The sequence below is a fragment of the Parus major genome, chromosome Z (genome assembly GCF_001522545.3).
Source record: "Parus major isolate Abel chromosome Z, Parus_major1.1, whole genome shotgun sequence".
Lineage (NCBI taxonomy): Eukaryota > Metazoa > Chordata > Aves > Passeriformes > Paridae > Parus > Parus major.
In genome coordinates this window covers 63658297-63673324 of record NC_031799.1, presented here as the reverse complement: position 1 = coordinate 63673324, position 15028 = coordinate 63658297, and the positions used below count along the sequence as shown (strand labels likewise).

Genomic DNA, 15028 nt, shown 5'->3' with positions numbered 1-15028 from the left:
CCAGCCTCTTACATCAACTTCCATTTATTATGTGGTGCTATCATCACCTCCCCACAGATCATCAAATCCAGCTTAATCCAGCATCACCATGTTCACCACTAAATCCTATTCCGAAATGCTGCATCCACACTTCTAAATACCTCTGAAAACAGTCACTCAACCACTTCCCTGGAAAGCCTGTTACAACGCCTGACTACCCTCAGTGAAAAAATATTTCCTAGTATCCAGTCTAAACTTCACCTGGCACAACTTGAGGCCATTTCCTTCTGTTACTTTTTAACTGGAAGACCGACCCCCCCCCCCCCCCCCCCCCCGCCCCCCTCGCTACAGCCTATTCTCAGGCAGTTGTAGAAATCTGAACTTCCCTTTCTGCAGGCTGAACACCTCCAGCACCCTCAATTACTCCTCACAGGATTTGCACTCCAGAGCCTTCACAAGCTCTGTTGCCATGCTCTGGACTCACTCCAGCTCCTCAATATCTTTCTTGTCATGAAGGGCCCAGAACTGAAGACAGGACTCGAGATGTGGCCTCACCAATGTCCAGTACAGGGTAATCGTGCACTGTATTAGAATTGTTTAGCAACACACGTATGTTACCACTTTGTGGTTTCTGTGCTTGTAAAGTCTTTCAGCTGCATTTCAGAGTGAGAGCCAAATATACTACAGCTTTGTTTTGCCTTCAAAACAAACTTCAAAGTTCAGCATTAGGGTTTAAGGGAACAACAGCAGAGTATATAGCATGTCAAATACTTTGGTACCCACTGAAAGTTAAAGCAAGAATTAGAAAATTGAAGTGATGAAATGCAAAGATTCCAAAGACTCACCAAATCCTTGCTGAGAGGTAAGAGCTGCTTCCACTGGAGTTTTAGATAGTTATATGTTTGGCTGAAAAATGGATGCAGATGATGATACCTTGTTTATCTTCCTTAGGCCATAAGAGTCTTTCCTGTTAGTGGCACTGCAGAAGGTATTGCAGCCACTGTGCAGGTTCATGGAAAGCGTGTGGGTTGTGTGTGCACACATACAAGATGATGCAGGTTTGCTACAGTATGCTACAATATTGATCTTTGAATTTATATTATGTGAAAGTAACAGTTGTCTTTTGTGTTCACTGCAATTTTTTGCTAATATATAAAAATTTAGAAAACCCTTGCATTTCACCACTGTCTGCAGAATTGGGGCAACCTATTTGTTACGAAAAATAAAAGACACAGAAAAAAATATTGTGAAATCATTCCTTTGAAGCTGAAATAAAAGCATTGTTATGCCCACGGATTAATTATGAATAATCGGATTCTGAATTTAATCTGTCCAGTTAAGGGGGAAAGCATAGATGATTTGAGGAGGAATATTTTTCCATCTTAAAATGATCAAAGTATTTTTATATATTTGCAGAAATTGATGGAGACGTGACAGTCAGAAATGTCTGAGGGTACTACTTTAGAATAAATAATGGCATCAGATGGAACATGGAACAAATAGGGAAAGAAATGGAAGGAACTTGTACTGGAAGTTATGCAAACTCCTGCATGGTTTTGTACAAAATACTAAACTCTCAGTTTCCCCATAAAGACCCAGCTAACCCTGTAGGAAGCCAGTTGTTTTCAGTTTTCATCTCTGCAGATATAAAAATATCACAATATAAAAATAATACATGTACAAAAAAAATGTAACAATGGCCAAGGGCTGTTTGGTCATTGTGAAAGCCAATGTTATGCAGCTGGAATTTGTATATTTTCTTTTGGTTGTAGATTCCATTATCAATGTCAGAGTTTCTCTCCATCTTTTTGAAACTCATGCACCAATGAATGAGAAGTTCAGTCCTAGACAGAGAGGAATGAAGAAACCATGTGTTTAGGCCAGAGATACGGTTTTTTAGAGAAGGCAATACTGGGAGTGAGTAATGTTTGTTGGTTTTTTAACATGCTGATGGATCTGGTAAGTTTAAGGCAAAGCTAACTTTGTTTCCAGCATGCTCCATTTACTAGCCAACAAGGAAACTGCTTACGTGCAGGCATTGTAAGATTGAAAAGACAAGTACCACAAACTTTTCAACACATACTTTGAAAAGTAGCCCTGTATATGGAGCTGTCATCCTGCAGCCCAGATGAGCCTAAGACTGTGCCTTATAGTAATCCACAAAGCACATTGGCCTGAGCTGTATCTCTCTACAGCCTCATAATTCCTGCCTGTCTTCCCTATCAGGCACCTATCAGCCTGCAATTATTAACTACATTGTAAAGGACAAGTAGCATTCCTTCTTCATGGCTTTTTCTCCCTCTCAACCTTCACTGTGGTGACCTCTGGTTTCATTTTTTTGGCATAACCTTACACTAGGACCAATCTGTCAGAAAAGTATAGATCAGTTTTACAGTCAGTTTGTTTTTTTGGGATTGTAAGAATTCATACTTTCTTCATAGCCAGGTTTCAATTAGAGGTTATCATGTAACAAAAAGCCTCAGTGCTCTTATGTATATGGAATGCTTGTGGCTTTTTCAGTTCCCTGCATTTCTTCTGATACAGGAAAAAACAGCCAGATTACGTGATGAGAGTGCAGTACAAGTCTCACTTTCCTACACTTAGAATGTAACAAGACCCAGTGACTGCTGAAGCAATGAATCACCACAATTTACATATACAGGTCAGCAGGGAACATTCTCTCACAGATGAGAGCATCTCTGCAGTCAACACTTATGCTGCTCCCATTGCAGCCGCCTCTTGGCAAATCCAGCGCAATACATACTCCTACTAGAGGTCCCCTAACCAGCACACAGGCGGTGTGATGAGGAGGCCACACTTTGCATTGCTGGGAGGAAACCTGATCCATGCAGGGACCCTTTCCGCTCGAGTGATGTGCCAGGGCTTGGCTGGATGCAGCCCTGCGGAGGAAAGAGGTATTCCCCTTTTTATTGTCAGTTCTCTTGGATGCCAATCAGAAGTCAGTCAGCTGTGGACCCCGGGCTCGGTCCTGGAGTTCAGGTGCAGGCGACAAGCAAGAGCACCTTATCTAGTCCTTGTACAAGCGGTGTTTGCAGAAAGGGAGAGGTGTTCCCACCATCCATCCCAAGGTCACAAACCTTTCCGTGGACGTACTTTTCGCTCTAACTAAAATTGGTGGAGGATGAGTTGGGAAGGAAAGGACCTCCTGCACCCATCTTGAAGGGAGGGAGAAGCCTGTCAGCGCTCGCCCCGCACACGTGGGAGAAGGGCGGTGGAGGCGGCGGAGCTGGGCTGGATGCGGGCGGGCGGGGGAGTGTCGGATCAGCCGCCCGAGTGCCGTGCCGAGTACACAGTGTTCCCTTCCCGCCCCTGAACTGGGATTGAACTTCCCCAGCCCGCTGCGCACCGGGGACCGCGCCGATATCCTCCGGGGCCGGAGAGACAGGCAGCAAGAAGGAAAGCAAGAGGGGTGGAGGGAAGGAAGTTCCTAAAGGGTTTATTTCATTGTGAGTTCTTAAGGTGGGGTGTTGTTTGGGCTTTCTTTTTTGTTGTTGTTTTTGTTTGTTTTGGTGTGGGTTTCTTTTTTTTTTCCTCTGCGTGTGTTTTCTAAGTTAAAACAAACAAACAAACAAACAAATTCAAGGCAATCAGCATCCCTAAACAAACATACTTACAGAAAATATGTAGAAAAAGAAAAAAGACATTGCTTTTACAGAAATAGAGTTATGGCACTTTTGGTTTTTTTGCCTTCCTGCCATTGTTAAACAAGTACTTTTCCTTTACTCTTCTCCCTGCCCTGAACATTATAATTATGTTTCCTTCCTGAAGGAAACTGAAAGTGCTGTGACCCCACGTAAGAAAGAAAAGACTGAAGGTTTGATAAAGACCTCATCCCTAAAAGTTGCTTTATTTGTGAAAGGGTGCATTTAAAGGAGGTGTCTCTCAGAGGTTTTGTGCCATTGTGGTGCAGGTCTCAGGGAAGGCTGTGTGCCCATGAGAGGTGCAGAGAAGCAAATCAAGAAGTTTCAGCCTGCAGCAGGTCAATGTGTCAGCAGGCTCAGACGCCTGGACGTGTTCCTTGGGACTGCATTACTAGGGCTGTCTCTGTGAAAGCTTTGTTATAAAGGATTAGCAGCGCACTTGGGTGTTTTCCTTGTTTAGTGAAATTGGGTCTGTGCCAATCTTGGATCAAAATGAATAATAAACCCTGAGAGATTTTGGTAGCTATTTTGTATTAGTGCCTATATTTCATGCAAGCACCACAGCATTTGGAAGACTTTTTGCCTTTCTCTGATTTGGTTTCATTATGGAGAACATAGAAGTAACCCCCTTGTTAAAATTGTGTGGTATTCTCCACAGTAGCTAAAGTCACCACCTAGTCCAGTTTAATTCACTTTCAGTTTATTACTCGGAGCTGTCTGGACACCATCTGCATATTTTGGGTTTGTCATTTTAGGAGTTTTTTTTTTTTTGTAGTAAATTTGTATTCATATTACTGATACGTTATATCCTTACTGTGTTCCAGTCCATTAACCACCTCATAAAATCCTTGACAAATATTGGTTTTAGCCTGTCCAATAGCTAAATGATGCAGCCTCTTGCAGTCTGCAGTTCAACCTGGTGGAGCAAGAACTGTTTTTCTCTTGTTTTACTGCTGTACTGCACTGAATGTAAGATAAACCTCTTGCCTGTCAAATGTGAAAACATGCAAAAAAACCCCACTTGGGAATTCTTTGGAATCTTTCCTCTCACTTTGGAGGTTCTTCCCTGTGTACCATGAGGCAGGTTATACCATGTCCCCTTTAAAATCTGTGCAGGTTGCATCCTGGCAGACTCCTTCAGCAAGAGCAAAGGCAGCATCTCAGGTAGTACTCGCTCTGGCCCAGTAGAGGGTGGACACACAGCAGCACCTTTTGGGCCTGATTTGCAGTTTTTGACAGCTGATCCCCAACAGTGCACTGGAACTGGAGCAATCAACTCAGCCTTGTTACAGGCTGTGAGGCCATGCATGGGTGGGGACTGCATGCTGGCCCTGCCTGATGCATTCCTTGCCTGCCAGAGAAGGAGACTCCCACTCTGGTTTCTTGTTGGAAAACATCTGTCTTCCTCATTTTCTTTCTTACACAGGAACTCCTTGCCCTTGTCCTTGTCCTACAGATATTCTTCTCCCTCTGTTTTTCATCCTTTATCTTCCAGCTGCAGTGCCTTTTGGTTTCCTCAGATGTTAGTGCCTAGAACTATACTGGCAGCCACTTCTTATCAATACTCGTATCTATTTCATCAGTCTTGTGATTTTATATTATCCACAGCCCTTGAAAGCTACTTTAGACCTTTCCTCATGTTCTCAAGGCTGCTGTGCCATAACTAGGCCAAAAGTACTAAAAGGCTGCTTCGTTTCTATGGAGCAGCCATATTTCATGGGCTGTGGCCCAGAACTTGTGACAAGAAATGACCATTACCAAGGGTGGGGAGACAAATGGGCCCAAGACAACTGGAGTGTTGCAGTGACTAGTGAAAAACCCTTCAGAGGAAACAGAGAGGGAAGGAGATGTGGTGGTTCTGCACTCCTTGCTCAGCACTCTGCCCCAGCCCAAGTTGCTCCTGTGCTGCTCAGCACACTCCAAGGCACCGGCTCTCCCTTGCACATCCTCACACTGCTCTGCTGACACAATTTTGCCATTTTTAGCAAAGTGAGTGGCCGCTGGATGTCACTGTTTAATCTCCAAGAGACAGACACATGGACATTTTTCTCTACCTTGAAATAGAGGAACTGATGTCTTTAAGGACAAAACCAAAGAAGCAAACTAAATAAATTCAACCAGAAAGATAGAGGTTACTGGCGCACCCCAGGTCAGCTGTTTGTGGCATTCTCTCCTAGAAGAGCAGGTGGTCCAGGAGCACTGGGGAACAAATAGGGCACCTGCTATAGCAGAGGCTGCAAGGCTGAGATTGCTGGCTGAACCATGGGGAACCTTGGCTGAATCAGTTTCAGGTCTGTGAACTTTGTACACTTAGTACACTTAGAGAAGTGAGGAGGATTGGTTTATATATGCAGCACTGGGAGATGGTAGATCATTTTGGCACTGGCCACGCAAGGTAGGAGCACAACATTGCTCCCTCCAGTCCTTTCACGCAGAAATCCGTGTGGCTGATACTCAGGTTTCCACTTTGCTGGTCGTTCTCCCTGCTTGAATGCTGCAGTTGCAGATCACTCAAAGTTTGCAAGCACTGGGTTGAAGCAGGTCCTGCAACCTGGATTTGTTGCTCTGGCCTGTGAAGTGTAAAAATTTCACACAATCCTACACTACTCAAGCCACAGCACCTTCCCCAGCTAAGGCCTGTCCTGGCTTTAAAGTGGGCTTGGGCACAGAAAAGCTGAATAGTGAATGCTTGTCTGTATGAAAATAGTTTTCACCTCAAGGGACTTCCAGACATCTGTGGAGACAGGGAGCCACAGAAAAGGCTATACTGACCATGTGCTGAGCACCTGGCATCTGTCTTTTGCTGGGGAGTGCTGAGGAACTGTCAGCTGTCCTTGGGGGCTGTTATTCAGAAGACAACATCCTCGAAGGATGAGGAGATACGATAACTGCATCCTTCTCATCTTCTGAATTTCTGGAGTAAGGCTGAGCACTCAGCATGTCTGGAAGTCAGTGGGAGTTGCCTTCTGAGCCACCCAGCAGGACTAACAAAGATGTCATGAGCTTATGCAAGTAGAACATTAGAAGAGACAAATCCCAACCAGAACTGGAGGTGGGGGAAAAAATGAGCACAAAGGATGAGAAAAAGTCTGAGGTACTTAATCCCTTTGCCTCAGTCTTGAAACACAACCAGGTTGTTCTCTGGGTACCCAGGACCCAGAACTAGAAGTCAGGGAAAAGGAGCAGAACAAAGCTCTCAAACTCCAAGGGGAAATGTTAAGAGCAACACCACTTAGACACATACAGACAGGTCTATGGGGCCGGAAGGAATTAACACAAAGGTATGGCTGGAAATGGCAGAAGTGTTCACCAAACCACTTACCATTATTTACCAGAAGCCATGCTAAACTGCAGAGGGCCCAGGTAAGTGGAAGCTGGCAAATGTGATGCCCATCCATAAGTCTGACTTGAGCATTGGGGAGGTCAGAGAGCAGATCCTTTGCAGAGCCATCACACAGAACATACAGAACAAGCAGGGGCCAGGGCCAGCCCACATGGTTTCCTGAAAGGCAGGTGCTGCTTGAGGAACAGACTGTGGGTGTTGACTACCTGGATTTTAGTAAAATCTATGACACTGTTTCCTACAGAATTCTCTGGGAGAAAGTGCTTGGTGTGCCTTGGAGCAGTGCACTGCTCACTGAGGTAAAACCTGGCTGCTTGGTCAGGACTTGCATCCCGCTGGCAGCCAGTCTCCAGTGGTGTCCCCAGGGCTCAGTCCTGCGGCCGGTCCTGCCCAAGCCCTGTGTCAATGGTCTGCATGAGGGGATGGCCCCCTCTGGGAGTTTGCAGTGACACCAAGTCGGTGCTGGATGGCAGGAAGGATCTCCAGAGAACCCTGGACAAGCTGGACTGATGGAAAAGGTTGATGGTATGAGGTTCAACAAGGCCAAGTTGAACACTGCAGCATTTCTTGGGCTGGGCAGAGTGGCTGGAGAGTTGCCCAGCAGAAAAGGGCCTGGGGGTTTTGGCCCACAAGTGAGTGGACATGAGCCAGTGTGTGCCCAGGTGGGCAAAAAGGCCACTGGCATCCTGCCTTGGATCAGCAGAGGTGTGGCCAGCAGGACCAGGGCAGGGATTTGTCCCCCTGTACCAGCACTGGTGAGGCAGCGCTGGGAATCCGGCCTTCAGTTTTGGGGCCCTCAGCACAAGAGACTGAGGGGCTGGAGCAAGTGCAGAGAGAGGCACAAAGCTGGGGAAGGTCTGGAGCACAAGGCTTATGAGGAATGGCTGAGGGAGCTGTGGGTGTTCAACCTGGAGCAAAGGAGGCTCAGAGGAGCCTCTCCACTCTCTGGAGCTGCCTTGGGGGAGCTTATAGTGAGGTGGGGGCTGGTCTCTTCCTCCAGGGAAGAGGTGGCAGCACAAGAGCAAATAGCCTCAGGTTGTGCTGGGGGACGTTCATCTTTTTCTGGGAAGAAAAAGTTTTCACTGAATCTTTTGCCAAGCTTTGGGACAGACTGTGCATGGAAACACTGGAATCACCATGCCTGGAGGTACAGCACATGAAAGCTGTTTGGGGGTGCCATTTAGGGACATGGTTTACTGGGGCATTTGGCACAGCGAGGCTCATGGTTGGACTCAATGCTCATTGTGGTTATTTCCAAACAAAATGAGTGCATGATTCTATTATTCAGCAGCACTTTACTCCAGGCTGTTACTTGGGCTTTTGTGCTTGTAACCCCTTGAGCCTGGCCAGCATCCTGGACATTCTGAGAAAACAAGAGCTGTGTTCTCCATCCTCTGAACCTGCAACTGGTTCTGATCAAGCTTCTGTGCAGCTGATCTGGCTGCGGGAGCTGATCTTCCTAGAAAAATGGTGTTTTCTGGACCATTGTTCTACTGGATGGGGCAGTGATGTGACTGAGGTCAGAGACCACAGGGTGTGAGGTAGAGAGGAACACGATATTAGGTGAACAGAGGTCTGGAATTAATTGGTGGGCTGGATAAGTGCATCTGTTTAGGGATGACACTGGTCTTTAGGACATGGATTTAGGTTTCTAGTGCCAGGCAATGTTGAACTTACGCTCTTGATGAAAAGTCAGTGTTTAAGGCACAGCTGTCTTTCTAGTATGTAATATATATATAGCTCTGTGTGTTTGTTTTTTATGTGTTTATGAATTTATATTTTTTTTGTTCTTCTTGACAGTTTGTAAAAACAGGGTTATGCCCTCGTAGAACTGTTGTTTTGGTATGTTTTGTTGTTATGTGGTATTCCTGCTAATTGTAACAAGGGCATTTTCTGATGGTTGGTTGTTTTTTCATCAAATAGATTGTTTTTACATCTGCAGTAGGGGTTGGCACATTTCATTGCAACTCTGCTTTGCCTTCATGTCCTTCTCTGCATATATTATTGCCTGGACTCAGTTTTCCAACACTTAATAATGTCTCATCCTTACATTCGAAATTTCCACAAATCCTGCAAAGATCTTATATTGTTCAGATGGATGAGACTATTTGTCATAATAATTTTACTCAGTCCTGTCTGGCTATGACACAAACTAATTTAATCCCTAATTACTCCACTTGATAGCTCTTTAAATTCAGAGGGCTTTGTCTTATTCATTAGGGTGTTGTGGTACCTGAATCTTATAAGGAAAATGTTTCTTCTCCAAGTGAATTCTTTCAAAAGGGCAACAAGTCTCAAATTTTGCACCCATCGAAGTAGACTGTAAGTCTCCAACAGCTCAGGGCTTACTGTATGCAGCACTGTGGAAGATCTCATTCTTAATTATTTTTCTCCAGTTTCACTTTATTTGGAATAATGGGAGAGATTGTAACCATTTCTGAAAATCTTGTCAAGTTTCCTCCCAGTCGGGAAGCTGCAGGCAAATATATTTTCTCCACTTTCAGTTGTCTTTGCATTATTAATTTGGCACAAAACCAGAATGGTCCTACTGTCTATGATGGAGTAAGACTGTTTAAGGTAGTGGGAGTTATCAGCTCAGTTGATTGCTCCCATCAAGCTGTTATTTTTCCCAATGTCAGGGCTCCACCTGGGTGGGTCAACTACCTCCTCTGTGCTGCATTGCTCTCTGCCTTGTTGGAGTGAGAGCTAGCAGGGTAGACAGCCCCCTGGAATTAGTAATCTCTGTTGTGATGACAACTGATGCTCTCCACATTGATGAGAGAGAGAGAGAGGGCAACAGTGCCTTCTACTTATTACAGCATCAGTAAAAGGAAACAGACGTAAGTGAGAATTGCAGAAAGGGATAGATGATCATTGCCTGCTCTTGCCCCTTGTTTCTATCTGCAGGTCCATAGATGTAAATGAATGTAAAGGTCATAATTCTTTGATTTTTCAGAACTGAGGCTATTATCTGTGTCTGTAAAGGAAACAACTGTATGCTATCAGCATGCAACATTGTGGTCAGGATGAACTGAGATGGACAGAATCCTGGGGTAGTACAGAATGCAATCTCTTTTGATACCACTTGAAGATGTGAATACTGTGTCCTTCTCCGTCCAAAACAGCTGTGTTCTGTCATCTGGCTCCCTCTGTTAAGGGTCCAGTGCTTCTATCAACAAAGGGGGTTCTCCACCTTTTTCTCAGTCTTTTTCAGCTGTTGAATCCTTGTCTGCTGTAGGGGCAAGTGAGGTACTGCTCTTTTCCCTCCACCTTGTGTTTTGTTTGAGGGAACCAAATGAACAATTTTTCTAAGACCTGACAGTAAAATATTTTAATTTCTATTTCATTTCTGTAATAGGGATTGTATGTATTGGAACATCAAAAATGTAGATGTTAAACATATATGAATATGAATGTTAAATGTACATGTGCACATACAAATATGTGTACATACGTATTTCATATATGGCTATAGGAGAGCTTTATCTTTCTATGTGCTTTTTGACAGACAATAGTTGATAACTTTATGAAAGTTTTTGATACAATTAGCTCATCAGAATGGCTCACTAATCCTCATTTCTATTGCTTATTCAGAATTGTTTGAGTTCTTGCATCCATTCCCTACAGTCATCTCTAGGCCTTAGCTTTAGCATGAGATCTTTAGCCTTAATGATAGCATATATGTATGGCTGACCTCTTTTTCTTCTTCCAGAAGACAGATAAACTTCTTCTGTGATCAGTCATTGGAAACACATGCAAACTTGCATTAGAAGGCTGAGTAGTGTTAAAGCATGTCACCTTTTTTTTTTCTTTTTAAACTCCTGAATATGGCTATAGGGATGCTATTAATCTCTGCTAGGTTATTTGAATATATAATTCATATATATTTGTATATTCTGTGGAATCTATGTGAAACCAGACTTACCAGGCCTGGCAAGGCTGAATTTTCTTGTGAAAGGTTCTTCATCCTGAGAAGAAGCTGCTAAAGAACCGGTAGGAATTGCTCATGGTGGTGCAGAAAGTGTTGAAAACCAGGGAATTTACTCAAATGCCTGCATGTGAATATAGATGCCTAGATTTGAAATCCTTGGCAATGATAAAGTCAGCTTAGGAATTTTTACAAGCAGTGCTCTCTATTTGTATCATGATGTGAACTTTGAACTAAAGATATTTGACTATGGTGATTATAATCTTTGACTTGTTTAGCAAAACCATATATGTAAAAGAATCATGTTCCAATTACCTGGAACTACTTTCCTTTCCCCACCCCCCCACTCCCGTCCAATAAATAGTCTTGCAGCTAAGATAACACAGAAGTTTTAATTTTTTTTTTAAATTAATTTGGCCAAGCAGAAATTAAAGAAGTAATAGTTTACAAGTCTAGCTATGAGATTTGTATCACACCTTTACAGTGACAGTAGGTGGAAGGTGTTTTCCACTTAGAGTCATTGTAAAGGACATTTTTTGAGAACATTTTTGTGGCAGCCACATGGAAGTTATGGATAAAAAGCAGAAAAGTAACTCTGGCCATTTGTCTTCTTTCTCCTGCTATGTAGTACAGTCCAATAACTTGTAAATAATTTGCAGCATCAGATAAAAGACTGATTTTTCCTGAAAATTAAACTAATTTTGCATCTTTTTTTTCATCAACAGAAAGGAGTCATTAGGACCTCTATAAGTGTTGTGCTCCACAATAGACAAAGCTCTTTTATGGACTAGATACAGCCTGCATATAGAGCAGGTGTGCTCACAAAATGTGCTTGAAAGAGAACAGGATGCTTAATAGATTTATTCCTAGCTTTGTTACATCTGGATATTCTTTCTTTGTGTTGCCGCCAAATATGCTATTTTAGGCTTCCAGGTTTCTCCAGTACCACTTGAACAGAACACATTGTTCTTAAACCCCCTGAGGGGTGTCAAACAGGAGAATAGAACTCCCTGTCTATTTCATATACTACATGCAGACAAAAACAAGATACCAGGTCATTTACCATGGGTCATACTCGCTTGGGCTTGCTCTTCTTGCAGGGTCCTCTCAGGGAGAGATACAGCTGCACCCCAGGTTGTTGCTGCTCACTATCATCTCTCTGGGTGAAGCAGTACTGCTGTTCTTGCTCTGTGCTTGTGTTCTCACAGAAGAGGAGCTCAGGGTGGGGAGGAGGACCCCTCTGTGCAACACCTATGCAGGTACCAGCTAAAAAACCAGACATGGACATAACAAGCCAATGTGATAAGGGAGTGTAGAAAAGTAGACAAGTATAAAGAAGTAATTTGACAGCACCATACCGCTCCACCAACAGCCTAACTAGATGAGTCTCCTGTAATGAGATGCTTCAGAAGTTCTTCCCAGGCATGGAAAGCAGCCTATGAGGGAGGCTAGCATCATGATTGACTGGAGAAATAAAGAACAAGCAGGGGCATGAAAATGGAAACAAATACAAGATCTAGAGGTGAGAATGGCAGTCATGTTTGTGCAGCCATATCCACAACATATGTTCCTTCTTCTGATTGTCGGTCACTACTAAAAGTATGCGATGACTGTGAGGCAAATGTGCCTCAGACGAGCAGGTAATTTGTCTACTGCAGCAGTTTGGATTTTAGAATTTATGATGTTATGGTTTCTTTAACAAGTTTGGGGTAAAACTCTCTCCCTAGCCACTCTAGGGTTTCCTGTTGTAGTTTATAATTTTGTACAGCAGTGAACAGAGAAGACAGCCCCCAGTTCTGCTAATGGACAAGATCAGATGCTTGCAGTATGGGCTGTACCATTAAAACCAGGTCATAAATTAAAGAGGTCACAATCAACTTGAAAATCCTATTTTCTTTCTCACATAATTTTCCATATTGCTGCTGATAAAAGAAAGACAAGATTATTTCAGTTGCAGTGCCAGCTGTACTGTTTAATTAACATTTCTGTGTTAGGTGTAACTTCTAGATTAATTTACCTTTTATTTTTTCCTCAGGATATTGTGTTGGCTTTTATATAGGTTTTTCACAACAGTGCAGGAGTTAAGGACACTCAGAATCTTGTGAAAGTCTTTAAAACTAATTTCAGTTGTTTAAAAAGTAAATTTTGAGTTGTCTATCTCCTTTTAGAGTCTGTGTACACACATATTCAAACACTGACCTAATTTTTTTCTCTTTTTATCTGAAGGTAAGCCAGGATTAGCAGTGCTGAAGAGGAACAAAATATAATTGATGTGAACTTAAAGGTAAGGAAGAATCATTTCAGGCATATTACTTCTCAGAATTTTGGCAACACAGAAAGCCTTCACTTTCTAGCAATTCAATTTCTTGCAATTGCAGTAATCTGCTTGAGACTCAGAAACAGAACTACTGCTCATAGAACCATTTTTCATCTTCTCAGCCTTCTTTGATGTCTGAGAAGCAAAAAGTAGGGACGAGGAGGAGCAGAGGAGGAGACAGGTGGGACAGGGGCAGCCATGGGGGAACTGGTGGTGGGGATCTGTTATGCTGTGAGTGTTAATTGTGAAAAGAGAAGGCCTGGCACCCTTTCCTGACTGCTGACCCTGAAGGTGACGCCAGCTTCTAGCAGTCACTCCATTAGCTCAAGCATAAAGTTCCCATACTGCAAGCTCCATCTGTGCTGTAATTCTGTATCCTACATGTGAATGGGCTACACTTTGAGGTACCCATATAGCCTCAGTTACACCCCTGAGGTTTGCATCTTCAGCAGATTTAATTATATGATTATATACCATTTTGTCCACAGGATTTTGCCTCTGACTGTGCATGAGATGGAATTGCCCTGGGATTGAATAAGAGGTGTGTAGCAAAGGAGCCATTTGTCTGCAGGTTTCAGATTTCATTTCTTTCTGGAGTGTGAATAAAGTTGATTGGTATCTAACAACACTTCATGTGGGGAAAAATACATTTGGGTTTTGATGTGGCTTTTAAAAATTTTCTTCTTGAATGGGTATTAGAATTATGGGGATTTTTTTGCTTCCTTGATGGCTGATGCATAAACTGATTATGACAAGACCCTTAAAGTCCTGTGCCATTAGGTCAAGCCTCCCTTTCCCTGCCTGGCTCTTAAGGAGGTGGAGAAGGCTAGAGGGGAGGCAGATGGCAGCACGCACAGACAGGGAAGAAAATGGTCTGATTTTGGGTGAGCTATTGAAGAAGGACTGTTTAAGCTTCTGCAGCTTATCTGCATCCTAAATAGTTGTTGTAATATGTTTATTTAATTCTGTTGAAATTTTTAGTATTTTGTCTGTTGGTATGTTCCTGGTTTCCCCCCATTGATTACTTTGATAGGTTCCAGTTGTCTGTCATGTAAACCCCTCCTAGTTTTCTTGAATGTTCCTCATCAATCACCTTAACCCTGCCCCAACTCCCCATCCATCATTGTAAACCCCACCTCTCCTTCCAGATCCTTCCATGTATGTCCATTCCTTGACACTTTATTGGTTGATATGTTACAGTCCTGCCTTCTTTGTATCCCCATTGGTCCCTGGGATTGTAACCTCCTCCCCTTACCCCTCCCACCGTGAGCTCCCATTGGACTCTGGACTTTACCCTCCCCTTGGATAAAACCCAGTGCACAAAAGTGCTCAGGGTTCTCTTTCGTCCTGAACTTTTCCAGCCCAGAGCCTCATGTTCCTCCCCTCTCCTTAATAAAGCTGTTCCTGGGAACTTCTACCAAGAGAGTCTCCTCCATCCTTTTACCACCTCCCATGACGACTGAGTTGGCAGAGCTTGGAGTGAGCTGGCGCTCTGAAGGTTCTGCAGTGGGATCACCTTTCCCTTGCAGTTCCCCACTCCTGGCGACTGCCCATGCCGGAGTAGCGCCATAGAGCTAGCCCGGAGCTCTGGTGTGGCCAAGTCGCAGCAGCATCAAATAGTATTTGATTTTCTTAAAGGGACATTTTCTGTCACAAAATACCTCCCCTGGAGAGCTTCCAGTCAGGGGTCTTGACTGACACAGTAGATTGCAGGGATAAAAAAAGGAAATCTGATGGAGAAGACTGAAGTCCATCCATGTTTCTGCCGCAAAGCTGCATGATTTTAGTTAAGTTGTTGT

The 15028-nt window shown here is 43.6% G+C and overlaps 1 long non-coding RNA gene across 5 annotated transcripts; it reads left to right on the top strand.

The window, feature by feature from the left end:
* The first annotated feature begins 381 nt into the window (after window positions 1-381).
* Window positions 382-14650, top strand: LOC107215806. 5 transcript variants are annotated; one of them, XR_004495548.1, is made up of 4 exons: window positions 382-841; window positions 12013-12171; window positions 13139-13196; window positions 13718-14650. It is a non-coding gene; the product is annotated as an uncharacterized LOC107215806 (long non-coding RNA). The 5 variants fall into 5 exon arrangements; XR_001525268.2 differs by lacking the exon at window positions 382-841 and adding an exon at window positions 3288-3446; XR_004495549.1 differs by lacking the exon at window positions 12013-12171.
* The last annotated feature ends 378 nt before the right edge of the window (window positions 14651-15028 follow it).